Here is a 16,005-nt window from a genome sequence, read left to right on the forward strand (position 1 = left end):
CTCGAAATGTGTAAACGAGCATGGAATGGGAACGCCTACGATTTTCTTGTTATTAGCAAAGATGATTAATTAAATAATGGTCGTTATCGTATAAACTATATATCTGTATTTAAAACAACAGCTTGACCATTACAGATTATTACCATCATGGCTTCTGCACAGGTAACATCTTCGGATAACAGCAGTAACAATTCTCTATTGCTCGTACTAGATCCTCAATACAGTAACGATGTTGCTAATAAAAAATATGTGGATTCGAAATTCCAGTTATACTCGAACATTATTACAAATCTTATCGATAAAGTAAATCAGCTATTTGAGAAACAAGTGAGTATCACTTCTTCTTCTTCTTCTTCTTCTTCTTCTTCTTCTTCTTCCGGAGACTCGACACCGAGAAAAACAAGAAATGATGCAACAAGCTCTAATACTGATGCTGCCTCGAGCTCTTTAATAACGAAATTTTTGCCGCAGATAACAGCTTTCTTTTCCTCCATATACACTACAAGTGCAGCAATATATTTTAATAATAAGCATTTAAGTGGATTACATGATCAGGGACCTCTCTACACTTGGATTTCGACCCCGAGAACTGGCGGTTCTAAGCACAAGGGTACTGCAGAGCTGCTGCACGAGCTATCGCATCTTCGAATATATGACGGCGCCAAGGCTGATGGAACGAGCCAGCGTCGGATAGGTTGCTGGATATTTTCTTCGCCTTGACTCCTGGGGCCTATCACAGGAGGAATCTCCGTCTTTGTTCATCTTTGCCTTTTCTTCTCTTTAATTTGTGTTTGTTTCTTTTCTTGCATATATGTTAATATTGTCTTTTGGTGTTCGCCTCTGTAAGTCCCCACCTCGGTGGAGGACATTGGCGTGTATGATAACACCTACGTACATTACCATTTTGATGTATTACTATATATGTGTTATTCATGTATATGAATAAAGACGGCTGAAATAAGTGAGAGCTCACTTACGGTCAGGCACCGCAAAACCATCACTAACTTAGCTGATCCGCGAACTGATCATGATGCAGCAACGAAAAAATACGTAGACGACATCCGTAGAAGAATCGAAAATTCTGTGAAACGTGTGAAAGACAAAGTTGATTCTGCTGAGAAGGCAAAGTAATGTAAGTAAATCGTATGTCGATCTGTTGTTCCAAAAGCTGCAAAATCAGCTTAACGACTTCAGAGAGCTAAAAAACACACTACATACATTTATGAATGCAGGAGTTCAAAACTTTTTAGACTTAATTAGTGTAACATAACGAGTTTTAGACGTGCAGAATAAACGCTACACTAATGTGCGCGAGCCAATTTAAGACCCGGATGTTGCAACAAAAGGTTATGTTGAAAAAATCGAATGTGTTCCATAATTTTTAGAATTGACAGCATCCCTTGAGGTGATCCCAATGAATCAGCTTACCTTTTACACAATGGTCAGTATGAGTATGTACTACCTTACACTGGTTAAGTTGCTGTATTACCCCTGATATTGAAACAATTAGCTTTGAATTGAATGAAAACAGTTACCAACTTTTGATGAATACGGAGATTGACGTACGTAAAGGAGACAGATTCAAGTTCCATAAAGCCTCGCATTTAACACTTGGAAATCGTCCGCTTCATGCTGAATTTGAATATCGGGTTGTACATTAAAGTGTAATTTATCTGAGCAGTTGCGTACTACAAAGCACTCGCAATCATCATGTTCCTCAGATTCGTAACAGACGTCAATGAGTTCACATCTTACACGCTAGCGTTAAAGACCTATATAGGAAATGGAGAAGGTGAGAAAAAAGAAAGTGCACTTTCCAAATGAAGTATATACCTCAGTGCACATTTTAAATGATTGGGATTTTTCGGTATACAGAGAGGCTCGCATAGGGCTTTGCTGGCAACGTGCCGCCATTGACAGTCTTCGATTCAAGCAACGTATAGAACAAATGTGTAAAATTATCTCACCAATCCTCGACGACGCGCATACGCAGCGTGTGATAAACACATACTTGAAACCTCTAAGTGAAGAAATTACTGTTACAAATTGAGATGTCTACTTAAATTTAGTTCAGATAGCGAGTGGGCAGTTTTGAGCTAAAAACATGCTGCACGATTCGATTAAACGAAACAATCTTAAAAAACAGATCGCTAAAGCTAGACAGAATATCCGAAGAAAGATGCTATCTCTACATAAAAGAGAAACAAAATCTGTGCTGGAAAAGACATTTAAGCCCATTTCACAACCACTAAAAAGGAACTGATTTACCGATTTCCGGCGAGAGAAAACAATAGCAATTCTGCAGCTAGGTGTCAAGACAATCAACGGCTGTGACTTTAAAGAAAAATATGATGTGGAGAAAAAAAGAATGAAAAGTAGCAGAAAAATACAAGTGTTGCGTATAGTAGAAAATGCAGCTGGTCGACTGTCGGCTTCGTATATTAATAAACCTATAGACAAAACCCGCGACACCGTGTACGGCGTAAGATTTGATCCATTATCAAGTGAATGGATAATTGGAAACTCACCAGTGGAAGTTGATGAAAATGACTTAATAATACACAACGTAAGATATCCTGGAACTAGAGGGCTATACAGTTTATTGTTCAAAATCAAGCCCAAGAATTACACGAGCCGTGATCTTCAAAACTATGCAAAAATTCTGAAGGCAACCAATGCCTTTAGACAACAATACCTCTCCTTCAAGCCTGTAAATGCAAACAAAGGATATAAGTATACACGTATCATAAAGCCATTAATTGGAATACTTGAGGGTCCAAAACGTCGTACTGCTTGCTGCAGCAGCAGCAGCAGCAGCAGCAGCAGCAACGGTTTCCCTAACATCTACAGAAAAAGACCGTGAAGAGGATAATAATCGAAGCGAGGATGACGACAGTGATGATGACATTGTTGAGGAATACAAAATTGGTAAAGCAGCGAAAATAAAAAGTAAAATACGTACAGGAAAGGGAATTCCCTCTGTCCCTGGAGTAAACAGAGAAGATGAAGAACAAGATGTAAAAATTGACTGGAAAGACTATTCAAACAAACCACACGGCGACTACATTCACTGGAATAACCCAAACGAACTTGTTGAACGTCTAGTTTTTCTCCTTGCATCAATAACAGCTGGCAACAACTCACACGACAATGAAATTATTTCAATAGAGGAAGAACTCCGAGAAGCTGCAATTATTGCTTAACATAAAAGAATAAAAAACTAATCTAGCAGTGCTTAAAACTTTGTATATTCAAATCAACTGAATAAACAAACATTTTCACTTCAAACTATTTTTGTGGTTTCCTCTTTTATTTCTCATATCCTTCAAAGAAACAAATCGAAGTATATTTGATTACAGAGAAAACTGTGACGTCAAAATGACGTATACATAAACGCGCTGCACACTTGACTGATCGAGATCTGTGGTCGAATGGAGTTAGCGGGAAAAGCGTCTGCTTTGTTCTTCACTGTCATGCTGACCGTGTATCTTGATTGGTTGTGTTTTCGCTATCGAGCAAAATGTCTCAGGTGTATGAAAACATCTTTCGTGACGCTCTGAAAGATTTCAGAGAATGACCTGATTTCAGGCTATTGTAATTCGTTGGAGGAGGTAATAATAATTTTATGTTAGAATTGGCTGGCAAAAATATGCGCCTTTAGAGACATTAGGAACTCTAGAAAATAACTTTTTTCTGCTGCCAGTTAAGATTTCATTTTAATAAATTTTATATGTCGCTTTCCGCGATCTGATTCCAATTTTTATGTGAGTTTTTTATGTATTATGCAATTTATTTGTTTTCGTTGTGAGGTTCTGCATTGTTACATTACCTTTACTGTAACATATACACGTGGAATATTGTAATTAATGATCGCTGTTTAGGAAGTTAATGGCAACTTTGTTTCAAAAATCGCCGTTTGTGAGTTCGTCATCTATGTATTACTGTAAGAGAAACTGAACATTGCAGCAGCTCAAGCGCATACGTCGTCTCGAGTAAATGGCATAATTTAGAAGACACACACATGAAAATGGGACTCAGGGCCTGGGAACAGTCATGCAAAAGGAAAATAAAAAGCAGTATATTAACAGCTAATGTCATTGCCAGAGCGTGGGCTCTGTATTCCACATAAAAGTATCCTGCATTTTCCCAGGAATTTTACTCCACATAAAAGTATCCTGCATTTTCCCAGGAATTTTACGTAGTTCTATCTAATTGCAGTATCAGCTCCAGTGCATAATTGCACAAATCCATTACTGCTGTTTTCTTTGTGCTGGCACTGAGCTGAATTTCATTGAGGTACTGAATTCAGAGATTAGCTAGAAAACTGTCTATGCAGGGATATGGAGCTCTGTAATTCAAATGACTGTAAGATCCTTAGTTTCTCACCAAAGTTTCAGCAAGGTCAGTGACATCAGCTATGAAACAACTTTTTTCATCAATAGCACTGTAATGAATGCCACTTTATGCAAATGTTGCAACATGACCATGTTTGGCCTCCCTACTGAATTCTGAGCAAAGGTGTATTGTTGATGGATGCTGAGTGAGAGCTTTTTGTTCAGGATACCATTGCTCAGTAATAACTGTCTGCTTAATTAATACATGTTACGATGTTTCAATTATTACCACTGCTTAGGTGGCTGCTTAAGTATGTGTGGATAATGTTGGAACTCTGTTGGGATTGCTGGATTATATTGGTAGACAAAGTCTGTCAGGATCTAAAATTTTCTCTGCACCACACTGAAATTTTGATGATAACGTAAGCTGTTTTAGTCTTTAGAAATGCTCGTTGGTGAATATGGGTCCTCATAGGGTATAGAACATTATGACACTTTGAAGCCCTCAAAGTTAAACTTCTCTCTTACAGGTGTTCTTTCACATCTACACTCTTTTCTTATTGCCCTGCTAGATTTTATTTTAATTTCTTCTATTGATCTGGCTTTTACTGGAGATGATGATGGGAGTGAGTTATTAAGTCATTTTTTTTTTTTTGTTAGTTTTTCCTCTCACAACATAGGACTTGGGATGAGGCAAAATGTCTTCTGGAGATATTATCTCAGTTCTTCTGCTGGATAGTGTTGACTTCTCGAGGAGGAGAAATGTTGAGGTCTGCATCTATAACCTTGTCAGGAATACCAATAGTAGATGGCAAATTATTTTTAAGTTTGGAGTGTATCAGTCAAATAAGCCTTAAAAGTGCTGTATTATTTCTGTTGGTGATAAGGAGGAATTCTGGCTAACCAGCCCAGATCGTGATTGATTTTGCTCTTTTGTCATTAGATAATTTCCTGTACCATACAATAACTTAAGTAAGACTTCAAGACAAGAAGTCATAACTTATGGCTTGTATGATGTGGGAGAGTATGCAAAATTATGCTGTTTTTTTTCATATGATGATTATGCAGAATCATAAGTTGTGGTCTTTGAGGGGAGTGTGTCATGTACGTAATGGAAGTTTCATGAATTCTGTGAGCAATTCGTCGTATCATGCTCTCTTTCCCAGGTCTTTGTCACAGATTTCAATCCCTTTGCAAATTAATGTGCCAAGATGCTTGCAGATTTTGTGATTAAGCTTAATAGATGTTGTATTGAAGTAATGTAGTCAGAGGTCTTCCACTTTTGTTAAGAGTTTGACAGCCGAAAACTGATATTTTTCAATTGTAGGAGAGAAATCTTTTCGTAATTTTTACAAAACTTTTTCATGGATGTATTAACCAGTTTCAACTTTCATCAGTTGTACTGGATAGTTTTGATTGGCGATTGTCTTATTCTTAGTATATAAACCTGGAATTCATAGTATGCATAATTATTATGCTTAATAAAGCTTTTGTTGACATAAGGCAAGGCGTGCTTGAAATGAGGTTAACTGAAGCACTGATCAGTTAACCCCAAAACTAGGTCATTAAACTTCATGCGCACTTGGAAAATATTTTTCATCATCATAATCACAACTGAAAGAACATTTTATGATCACAATTTTAACTGAAGTCAACAGTAACATAATTTGTGGTCAGTGAATAACAATGGAATAAAAGCAAAAGAGCAAACAAATGAACTCCCAATTTTGTTAACTCATCCATGGTTAATAACATAACACTTACTTTAGCTGTCAAAAACATCAGATGTGATGAAAGGCTGTGTACATTAAATAACTGAATTTTGTAAAGCCTAAAATTTCCCTCTTCATTCATGTTTCCCAGTTAACCTTCAGTGTAGTTACCCTCAGTTTATGCTACTGGTCACTTTATTCTCAGGTGGAAACACTTCTCGATCAGCTGAAAACTGTGGGGTTTTCATACTGCGTGAGAAGTAGTCGTTTTAAAGAGCCATCTTCAGATGTTATGAAAAGTAAGTAAACTGCTGCATTAATTACTTTCTGTGGTTTACCATTTTAGTTCATATATGTATACTTGAAGGAAGAACTTAGTTTGCTGGAATTAGGGATAGTATATATACTTTAAATGGACATTTCTTTCTAAGCTGCACTAACAATTGATGGAATTGACTCTTTTTCTTATTGTTAATAGTTGTTGTGATATGCAAGGCAGAATTGTATTAATTATTTTCCTCTGTGTTGACTTGTTTGTCATTTATCCATTTTCACAGCCATACATTCAGTAATTTTTACACACTTGCATTTGATAATAGGCTGATTAAAATTATTAGTTGGTTGACAATTCCTGTTGGAGCTGGTTTCCTCCAGAGTGCTGAATGCATCAGGTCCAAACTATCTCTGTTCGCCATTTCCTGACTGCCACAACAGCTGATCAATCCACTTCCATTTTCTTGTCTGACTTCCTTTCTTGATGTGTTTGAACGCCATGCATCATTTGCTGCCTTCAACCAGATTGGCCTTAAACAACATTTTAAGACAGTAGGCATAACTATGTATCCTTACAATATCTTATGGTGCTAGAGCTAGCTTTAGCATCGTAACATAATGTGAAAGGCTGATCTGGCTGAAGGCAGCACATGATCGTTGGGACCAAATAATCTTACATTAGTGTAATGTAGAGTGGCGACATAGTGCAACGGATAAGAAACATTCCTGATCCATATAAAGTTGTGGATTTGAGTCTTGACAGATTCTTTGATATTTTTTATACCAATATATTATCAAAATTACTTCATTATTTTTATTCAGTTAATAGGTTTGGATGCAGTTTTATTTCTAACACTCTGCTGTGTCATTTTCGACATTGTATTTACTTTTTAATTCCTTATATTTCTTCTTCATATCATTATTTCATTTGAAATCAGCTTGTCACCTATAACATGTAACTGAATACAAACCAGGACTGCTCATCAGTTGGTAATTTGGCAGTCCATGCAGCTTGTGTGAGGACAGTTTCAGGTGCCATAATTAATGAAAGGAAGAAATTAGTTTGCTTTTAGCACTGAAATACAATTTTTTTTTCCTTGAGTTTGCTTATAGAGAATAGCTTCAGCTAGTTTCCTGCCACATGCTTAGTGTTGGATGTTTCACCATCAAGCCAGGCCCGGCAACAGCATTAGGTGTGAGGCTCTGCTGCGACTGCCCGTGGTCAGTGTATTAATTGTTGTGAACAAAGTATGATTAACAGTTCTTCTGTAGAATGCTGACAGCCATTTTCTAGGATTTATTGCACATCATGTTACGGTTAGGTTATCAAATGAGTTTAAATTCTGGGCTATAAAATGTCGTATCTGCCACAGTTATGCCATTGGTCACTCCAAAACCAGTTGTCAGCAGAGCATGTGATATTCATGTTATTTCATAATGGCCACTTCCAACACTGCACAGAGTTACATGTATACGTCTCCCATCCTTTTGTAATCCCAACCTGTGCTCTGCCTCTACTGAGCTAAACTTACTTTTTTTAACATGAAAATTAAATTGAACAGCACTTGCTGAGTGATCTGCTCTGTTTGTTGCCTGTAATACAGCAGCAGCCGGTGTGCTAACACTTCAGCAACAAGTGACAGATGCCAACTAACAAATAATTTTAATGAATCTATACTGCTGTGTTAATGTTGAAATGGTTTCTATGGTTTTCGATAATTGTGGTGTTGATATGTAAAACAGTAGTCAGCTCATTGAACCTATTGACAGGCATGTTTAGCTTTATTGTCTTCCTAGTTACATTTATTTTTTGTAATTCCACATTTATAGTAATTACATTTTTCTACATAAGTGTTCTTCACATCTCCTTTGTTTACAAAGAATATTAATTCCACATTTATTGGAACCACAATAAAGCACTTCAGTTGCCCAAAATCAGTATGGTATCCTCATTGCACATGGCAGACAGTTCCATTTCTTTGCTAGATACAATAGGTGTGACATCCTGTAAAATTTTGCTCCAGTACTATGTAAAGTAGACAGACAATCTGCTTCCATCAGTTCAGAACTTTGACAATACCTATCAAATGAATGAAATGTTTTCTCACATTGTATTTAGTTAATTAACAATAACATATGTGAATTATTTAACAATAACAATGTTTGTGTTTTTGTCTGTGAGAAATATATTAACTGTTACAGGTAAAACAAAGCATTTCTTCAAGCAAATGCAGGGACATGTCCCTATCCCCTTTTTTGGTTGTGCATTTGCAGTGGAGAGTGTGTGGTCAAGGCACTATGTTTTGGGGCCAAAATACTATAAAAGTAAAGAGTCTAGTGTACCTGAGCACTTGGTAATATCATGCTGTGTTAAGATAGACTTACTTTCCATAAAACAAGTTAGTTACAGGGAAAGTTTATTAAATAAATTTTATAGTAGTTCTTTACCCTCTTTAGGAAGACCATGTGACTCCTCGTAAGAGATTAAGGATCATGGATACTAGAAAATCCAACTGCCCAGCAAGTTTAAATATGAAGTGTATAAGGGTGTATCCTGATTACAGTATGCACTCAGCAACTGAACACAGGGATACCAAGGCAAAAGTCAGTATCCAGTTTGGGTTCTGCTTGGAGAAAATTTTACATGATCAGTTGACAGTATACTTTAAAATCTATTGTTTTTAATGCTCTTAATTAAATAATTGATACATTTTTGTCTTACAGGTTCTTGCAAGTCTACAGAAAGATTTGGCATTGCCATGCTCGCCGAAGAGCTACCTACATTATTATTTGACTGCTTCCCTAGCAAGTGCACACACACACACACACATGCTACTGAAAGTGTTGAAGCAAGTGGGTACATACATCCTTCACTTGTAAAGGAAATCAAAAACTTAGTACTCAGTGGAATGACATCTCTCAAAGTCATTAAGATGGCTCTAGATAGATTTGTTGAAATCAATTTCACTGGGACACACAGACCAGGTCAAATGAATACTACCTTTTACCCCACAGAGAAAACTATTTACAGTCACATTTATCGGACCCTTTATGGTACGAATAAAGTATTGTTTGACGAGACTAGACTGCAGAATCAAGTTGATGAGTGGCACAAAGACTCGAGCAATCACATGATTTATTATAGACATTGTATGGGAGCCAATGGAGAAGTGAAACCATTACTTTTTTGCTATCAGAGCAGTTGGCAGAGAGATCTTTTGAAGAAGTATGGGGGTAGTTGTTTGTTAGATGCAACATACAAAACATCATCATATGATATTCCTTTATTTTTTATAGCTGTGAAGAGTAATGTGGGCTATTTGGTTGTCGTTTTTTTTTTTTTCATTCAGATTGAAAATGCAAGATCCATTCATGAAGCACTAGACATTTTCAAGGACTGGAACAAGGATTGGAATCCCCTCTGTTGGGTTACTGATTTCTCGGAGTCGGAGATAAATGCAATTGAGCAAGCATTCCCTCAGACAAAAGTTTACTTGTGCCTTTTCCATTGAAAACAGGCATGGGGAAGATGGTTGGAAAAAAAAAGATAATCTACGTGTACCAAATGACATGAAGACATTTCTAGACATGTGGCAAGAAATTTCAGAATCACCAACAGAGAGAGAATTTAGAGATCACGTAGAAGAGTTGCGAACGCATGAGGTTTCTCGGAGAAACGAGCGTGCATGGCCATACTTTCAACAGCAATGGCTAACGGTATGTGAAAGATGGGTGAAAGCGTATGAGGACAAGGGCAGATTTGCAACCATTGACACTACAAATGGAGTTGAAGCCATGAACAAGGTTGTAAAACATTTTTTCCTTAAACACAATTCAGACAGGACTTTAACTGGGGTTACTAAGGTTATAATAAACCAGTTTCTTCCAAGCCTAATTAGAAAGTACTGTCTGCAGAATTATGCCATCAAAGCTTATAACAAAGATGTTCCACTGTTTTTGCATAAAAAAAACAAACAAGTTTGTGAAACATGTCGTGCAGCGATATGCATCAGCGAAAGTTGAGTTAACTGCAAGATCAGTGAGTAGGAGATCGGATGGTTCATTTTGTGTGGAGAGTGCAAAGTCCAAAAACTGTAGTTATGTTGTAAACTTTGATATACCAGATTGCACATGTGAAGATTTTCGGAGATATAAATACCCATGCAAGCATTTCTGTGCAATCTTTATTTTTTACCCAGAGTGGGGTTTTGATAAAATGCCAGACCACGGATCTCGATACTCGACAAGTGCGCAGCGCGTTGCGTATACGTCATTTTGACGTCACTTCCGACTGGTTTTGGACCACAATGATGTGTCTGTTAGGCTTCCCACTTTCTCTCTACCTCCCCTCCTTACTGAGTAAGTTCTCAGCAAAGAGATTAAAATCCAACATCTTTGGTTCTCAGTTTGTTTCGTTAGCGACTTTGCGTGTGTTTTGTGTTGGCGAAAGTTTTGTGAAGTTATTTCTGTGCCGAAATGGAAGACTCAGAATTAGCGTTTGTTAACATTATTAAAGATTACCCCGCAATTATCAGCAAATCACAAACTCCGGCCGCAAGAAGAGAGAAAGTGGATTGTCTTAAAGAAGTTCAACACCGTTATATGGTTACTTTCGGGAAAGAAATAACGGACGTGCAGATAATGAAGAAACTGCACAATATGAAATCCCGTATCAAGGCGAAAACGGATGTGAATAAGACGGGAAACATCAAGATTTCCCTGAAAAATTGGGAGCAGATATTTTTAAAGTTTTTGGACGGAGATGACTGCAACCCAACTATCCACAGAGTTCCTGGTAAGTCCCATACTTTTCGATTTTTTAATTACGCGCTTAATGCTTTGAAATTGTGATTCAGACAAATACGTATTTTTAACATGTGAAAATGAAACAATGTTTGGTAAATTTCGTCTACTATATCACCACTTTTCAGTGAAAGTATCACAGTGTACTATGCACGAAATTGGACGAACCTCTCCCACATTTCTGCGTAAACCTGTTTGGTATATTTACCAACTAGAAACTGAATCCTGACACACTACTATTACTTTTTTTTTAAATTTTCATTAGTGGTTCCACCTCTGTCATCACATCACCAAGGAATTCGGAGGTAGCTGACAGACTGCATGTATGAACAAGAGTCAATTTTGCAGCAACCACTAGTTCCAGCCGACCATATGGACCTCGTGGGCCCCGAAGTCGTCGTACCTTCACAATCGCCTGCTTCGGGGCATGAGAGTGTGCATAAACGTCGGCGATTAAGCATGGAAATGGATGAGACACGTAATTTGTCTACTCCAGAGCTGCAAAGGCTGGTGCTATTGTATCAATTGGACATACTCAAACGTAAGCAGCAGAAATTGATGCGCGAAGAAGACAAACAATGAAACAAATTGTGTAGTGTCTTATTTACATAACTAATTTTATTAATAAAAACATCTTTTTAAAGTGAATGTTCATTTTCATTCCTCATTTACCAAATTCCATATCCTCTTACAAAAATTATTCAGTACAAATGTCTTTACAATGAAACAATAAGAGTAATATAATCCAATCTGAAATGTTAAAAATAGTGTATGCACTTATATTGTTGGGTCTGGCCAGTATCTTCACCACATCATTGAAACAATTTCTGGTAAAGTAAAGCAAAGCAAAGAGAGTAACTTGTTTGTATTTTAAATGCTGCAGGTTAGACAGTTGTGCACTTATTTACTGTAGCACCTGGGAAATATCTTCACCACATCCTTGAAACAATTTCTGGTAAAGAACAGCAAAAAGAGTATGGGTGAAGTGGGGTAAGTGTAACCATGGGGTTAATGTAAGCATGGCTTATGGTGCCTTAAAGAAGCTGTATTTTTACCTCTGATTTATCACACATGTTAATTTACTCCTTTGTTTGTTATATTTAACCATAAGTTGTCAAATCTGACATAAATTGGTAATTAATTTTTGGACTTGAATGGACGTCTACATTTTCACTCTGCGAGAGAGTGACATACTCAAAATTCAGTGCTGCCTGAGCCTACTTTGGGTCACAAGGGAGACCTGACATTTGGTGTTACGTTTGATTCATACAACGTTCAGTGACTAAATAATAGTTAGGGCCTAAGTGTGAATATAATAAGTTGAATTAGGGCAGTTTAGCATTAAACACAAATTGCCTACAACTTTAGTTCAATTTCCATGAAAAATAATAGAAAGTGAACTTATAAAGTGAATTTCTCTTGAGGCTACGTATTTTATTATTTTTGTTAAATTGCCTAGTAGAGAAAAAAAATTACTGTTGTAGAATTTAAACTAATAAATTACTGGCCTAAAACAAAAATAAATCATCTATGACGCATTCTGTTTCAGTTTTTTATGGTTTAGGCTAACACTTATTTTTTAGTTTAGCTAACATTTTCTGTGTATTTCATAATATACAAAGAGGCGTGTGCTAAAAAGTTCATATCTTGAGTAAAATTTAAGATATTTTAATAATTTAAAAACCTTCAAATTCAGTAAAAATTGGGTAATCAGGTCACTTATCCCAAGTCTCTTTTACAATGCTCTGTATGGGTACAACAATGCGGGGTTACACTTGCCCCGAACCATGGGGCAAGTGTAATCTCACAACACAAAATTTTGAAAACAATTATTTGACCATATTATTATTTTTTTTTTCAAAAACAAAATGTGTATTTATTAAAAGTCAGTAAGTCAAACTTTGAGCATGAGAAATTTCAAAATCATATCTTCAATAACAAGTTGGCAATTTGGTGTCAAAGTTGAACTATGCCAAAACGTGGTTACACTTACCCCACTTCACCCTAACTTGTTTGTATTTTAAATGCTGCAGGTTAGACAGTTGTGCACTTATTCACTGTAGCACATGGCAAATACCTTCTCCACATCCTTTGAACAATTTTGGTAAAGTAAAATAAAAACTTGTGCCATCAATCTGCTGAAGTTACAGTACAGAAATTACAGTAAGGTTCCAGCAGTTCATGTTAACCTGATTGTGTCCAAAGCTATTTACAGTAGTATCTCTGTTCAAAATAGTTACATGTTAAACAATTTTTGTTGAAAGTAAAATCGATGATAGAGGGGGGAAAAAAAATATCAAATTGGGTTTAATTATTCAATGTTTGGGCAGACAGTTGTCATATTACATTTACAATTTCCCGTCTCCTATTTGTTCCACGAACATGTACGTTTGCTGCTTCCTCTTCTCCCAGTACTGGAAGATTGTTGTCGTCATCACTAGGTGCCTCAAAATCCTCATCCCCTACATGTTTTGCTACGTTGTGCAAAACAAAACAGGCTACTATCACACTGGGGATTTTTGTTTGGGCAAGCCTTATTTTATTTTGCAGAATTGGGAAACACCTTTTCACCTGTCCAAAGCACCGTTCGATTATCACCCTTTCCTTAGAGTGAAGTCTGTTGTATGCCCTCTCATCAAGTGTTTCTGGATTTTGAAATGGTGTCATTAACCACAGTGCAATGCCATATCCTTCGTCTCCTAAAATTAGGGCGTTGCACTGGTTCTCACGCAATATACGATAGACATCGGAGTTTCTCCATATCCTAGCGTCATGTACAGACCCTGGCCATGAAGCATCAACACTCGTAAACATTTCATTTCACTGTTGTCACACGTCGCCTGCACGTTTATACAGGGCGTTTCAAAAAGAAAGAGCAGATTTCAAACATTTATTTCTCAAAAACTACAAATGATAGAAACACAATTCAAACGTTTCTTGTCAGAGAAAGGTTCAAAGTTTTTCAATGGTCCGCGCAGAAGTTCCATGCAAATCCGCAGTGGCGCTGGCGTTTGTTTGTAGGAAAATGGCGACGACACCACAGGAACGATCATTTTGTGTGCTGCAATTTGCAAAGTTAGAGTCCATTGTTGGTGTGCAACGTGCATTCCGCCGTCAATTCAACAAACAGCCACCTCGTCATAAGCAAATTTATGAGTGGCATCACAGATTCGTAGAAGATGGTTGCATCTGCAAGCGAAAAAGCACGGGTCGTCCACGCACATCGGATGAAAATGTCGAGCGTGTCCGTGCAGCTTACGAAAGGAGCCCTAGAAAATCCACGACACGGGCAAGTCACGAACTAAACATGTCTAAAACAACGGTATGGCGCGTTCTGAGTAACCGTCTGCACATGAAGCCGTACAAACTGCAGTTATTGCAAGCATTGCGTCCTGACGACCACAACAAAAGGTTCGAATTTTCAACTGCAATTCTACAGGACATGGAAGAGGACAATTTTGCCGAACGATTAATTTTTTCAGATGAATCAACGTTTCACATTTCTGGTAAAGTTAATCGGCATAACGTACGAATTTGGGCGAGTGAAACTCCGAGGGACGTTATTCAACATGAAAGAGACTCACCAAAGGTTAACGTCTTTTGTGCAATTTCGGTAAACAAAGTTTATGGACCTTTCTTTTTCATGGAGAAAACTATCACAGGAACCATTTACCTGGACATGTTAGAAAACTGGCTATTTCCTCAACTTCAGGAAGATTCAAATCACTTCATCTTCATGCAAGATGGCGCCCCACCACACTTCTCTGAACCTGTACGACAGTACCTAAATATCACCATTCCAGGACGGTGGATTGGAAGAGCAGGAGCACAAGATCAATGTCATCGTCTGTGGCCTCCCAGGTCACCAGACCTTACTCCCTGCGATTTTTATTTGTGGGGGTACATAAAGGACTGTGTTTATGTCCCACCTATGCCCGCTACTCTTCAAGAGGTACGACATCGAATTGTTGCGGCCGTGAATTCGGTAACTAAAGACCAGTTGCGTCGTGTGTGGCAAGAAATGAGATACCGGTTTGATATTTGTCGTGTAACAAATGGTGCTCATATTGAGGTACAGTTTTGATATTTGTTGTGTAACATTTGGTACTCATATTGAGTGAAGGACCGTTTGAATTGTGTTTCTATCATTTGTAGTTTTTGAGAAATAAATGTTTGAAATCTGCTCTTTCTTTTTGAAACGCCCTGTACATGGAAAGCCCTTTCGATTGACTTATTCGTCTCCATGTGAAGAAGGTTTCATTATAGGTATGTGAGTGCAGTCTAGGGCCCCTACCGCACATGGAAACTTGTATCGCGATTGCCAATTAACTTTCGCTGTTTCTAGTTCGTTAATATTTCTCGGAAATCTGATCCACAACGGTGCTTTCCTGTTGACTTGTTGCAGAACATACGAAAATGTTATTGATACTGTAGTCTGGTGTACACCCAAATCTTCTCCTACACCTATCTGAAAACCTGGATCCGCTAAATAGCGCAAAAATATTTTCATTTTGCATTCATTGGAAAGGGCGCTTCCTCTTCTTTCGTGATTTTCCGGAAGAAAATGATTCGCCAGCCAATTAATGTTTTGACTGTTACATCTATACAAACTTCTACAGTTCCTTTCTTCTGTGTTCCTGCGTACTACGTATATTTTTTTTTTCCCTTTCAAGAAACATAAATTCCGCCATTTTCGCTAAAAACACTCGGTAACGCTTAATAACAACACAACACAACTCACTCAGCTCGAAGTATGCTATGGAGCTCACTCACAAAAACAGAGAATGTTCCCCGCTTGTGAGAAACTTCTTTGGCTTTATTCGTACGAAATCGGAGAATATACTTTGCTTTGAACAACTTCCCCCACCCTTCACCCCACACTG

General features: G+C 37.5%; 1 long non-coding RNA gene across 1 annotated transcript; it reads left to right on the forward strand.

Moving 5' to 3' along the window:
• The first annotated feature begins 3,488 nt into the window (after positions 1–3,488).
• LOC126109785 (uncharacterized) lies at positions 3,489–10,297 on the forward strand. Its single transcript, XR_007523729.1, has 3 exons — positions 3,489–3,611; positions 6,252–6,345; positions 8,522–10,297. It is a non-coding gene; the product is annotated as an uncharacterized LOC126109785 (long non-coding RNA).
• Positions 10,298–16,005: the final 5,708 nt, after the last annotated feature.

Source organism: Schistocerca cancellata, chromosome 12 (genome assembly GCF_023864275.1).
Source record: "Schistocerca cancellata isolate TAMUIC-IGC-003103 chromosome 12, iqSchCanc2.1, whole genome shotgun sequence".
Taxonomy (NCBI): domain Eukaryota; kingdom Metazoa; phylum Arthropoda; class Insecta; order Orthoptera; family Acrididae; genus Schistocerca; species Schistocerca cancellata.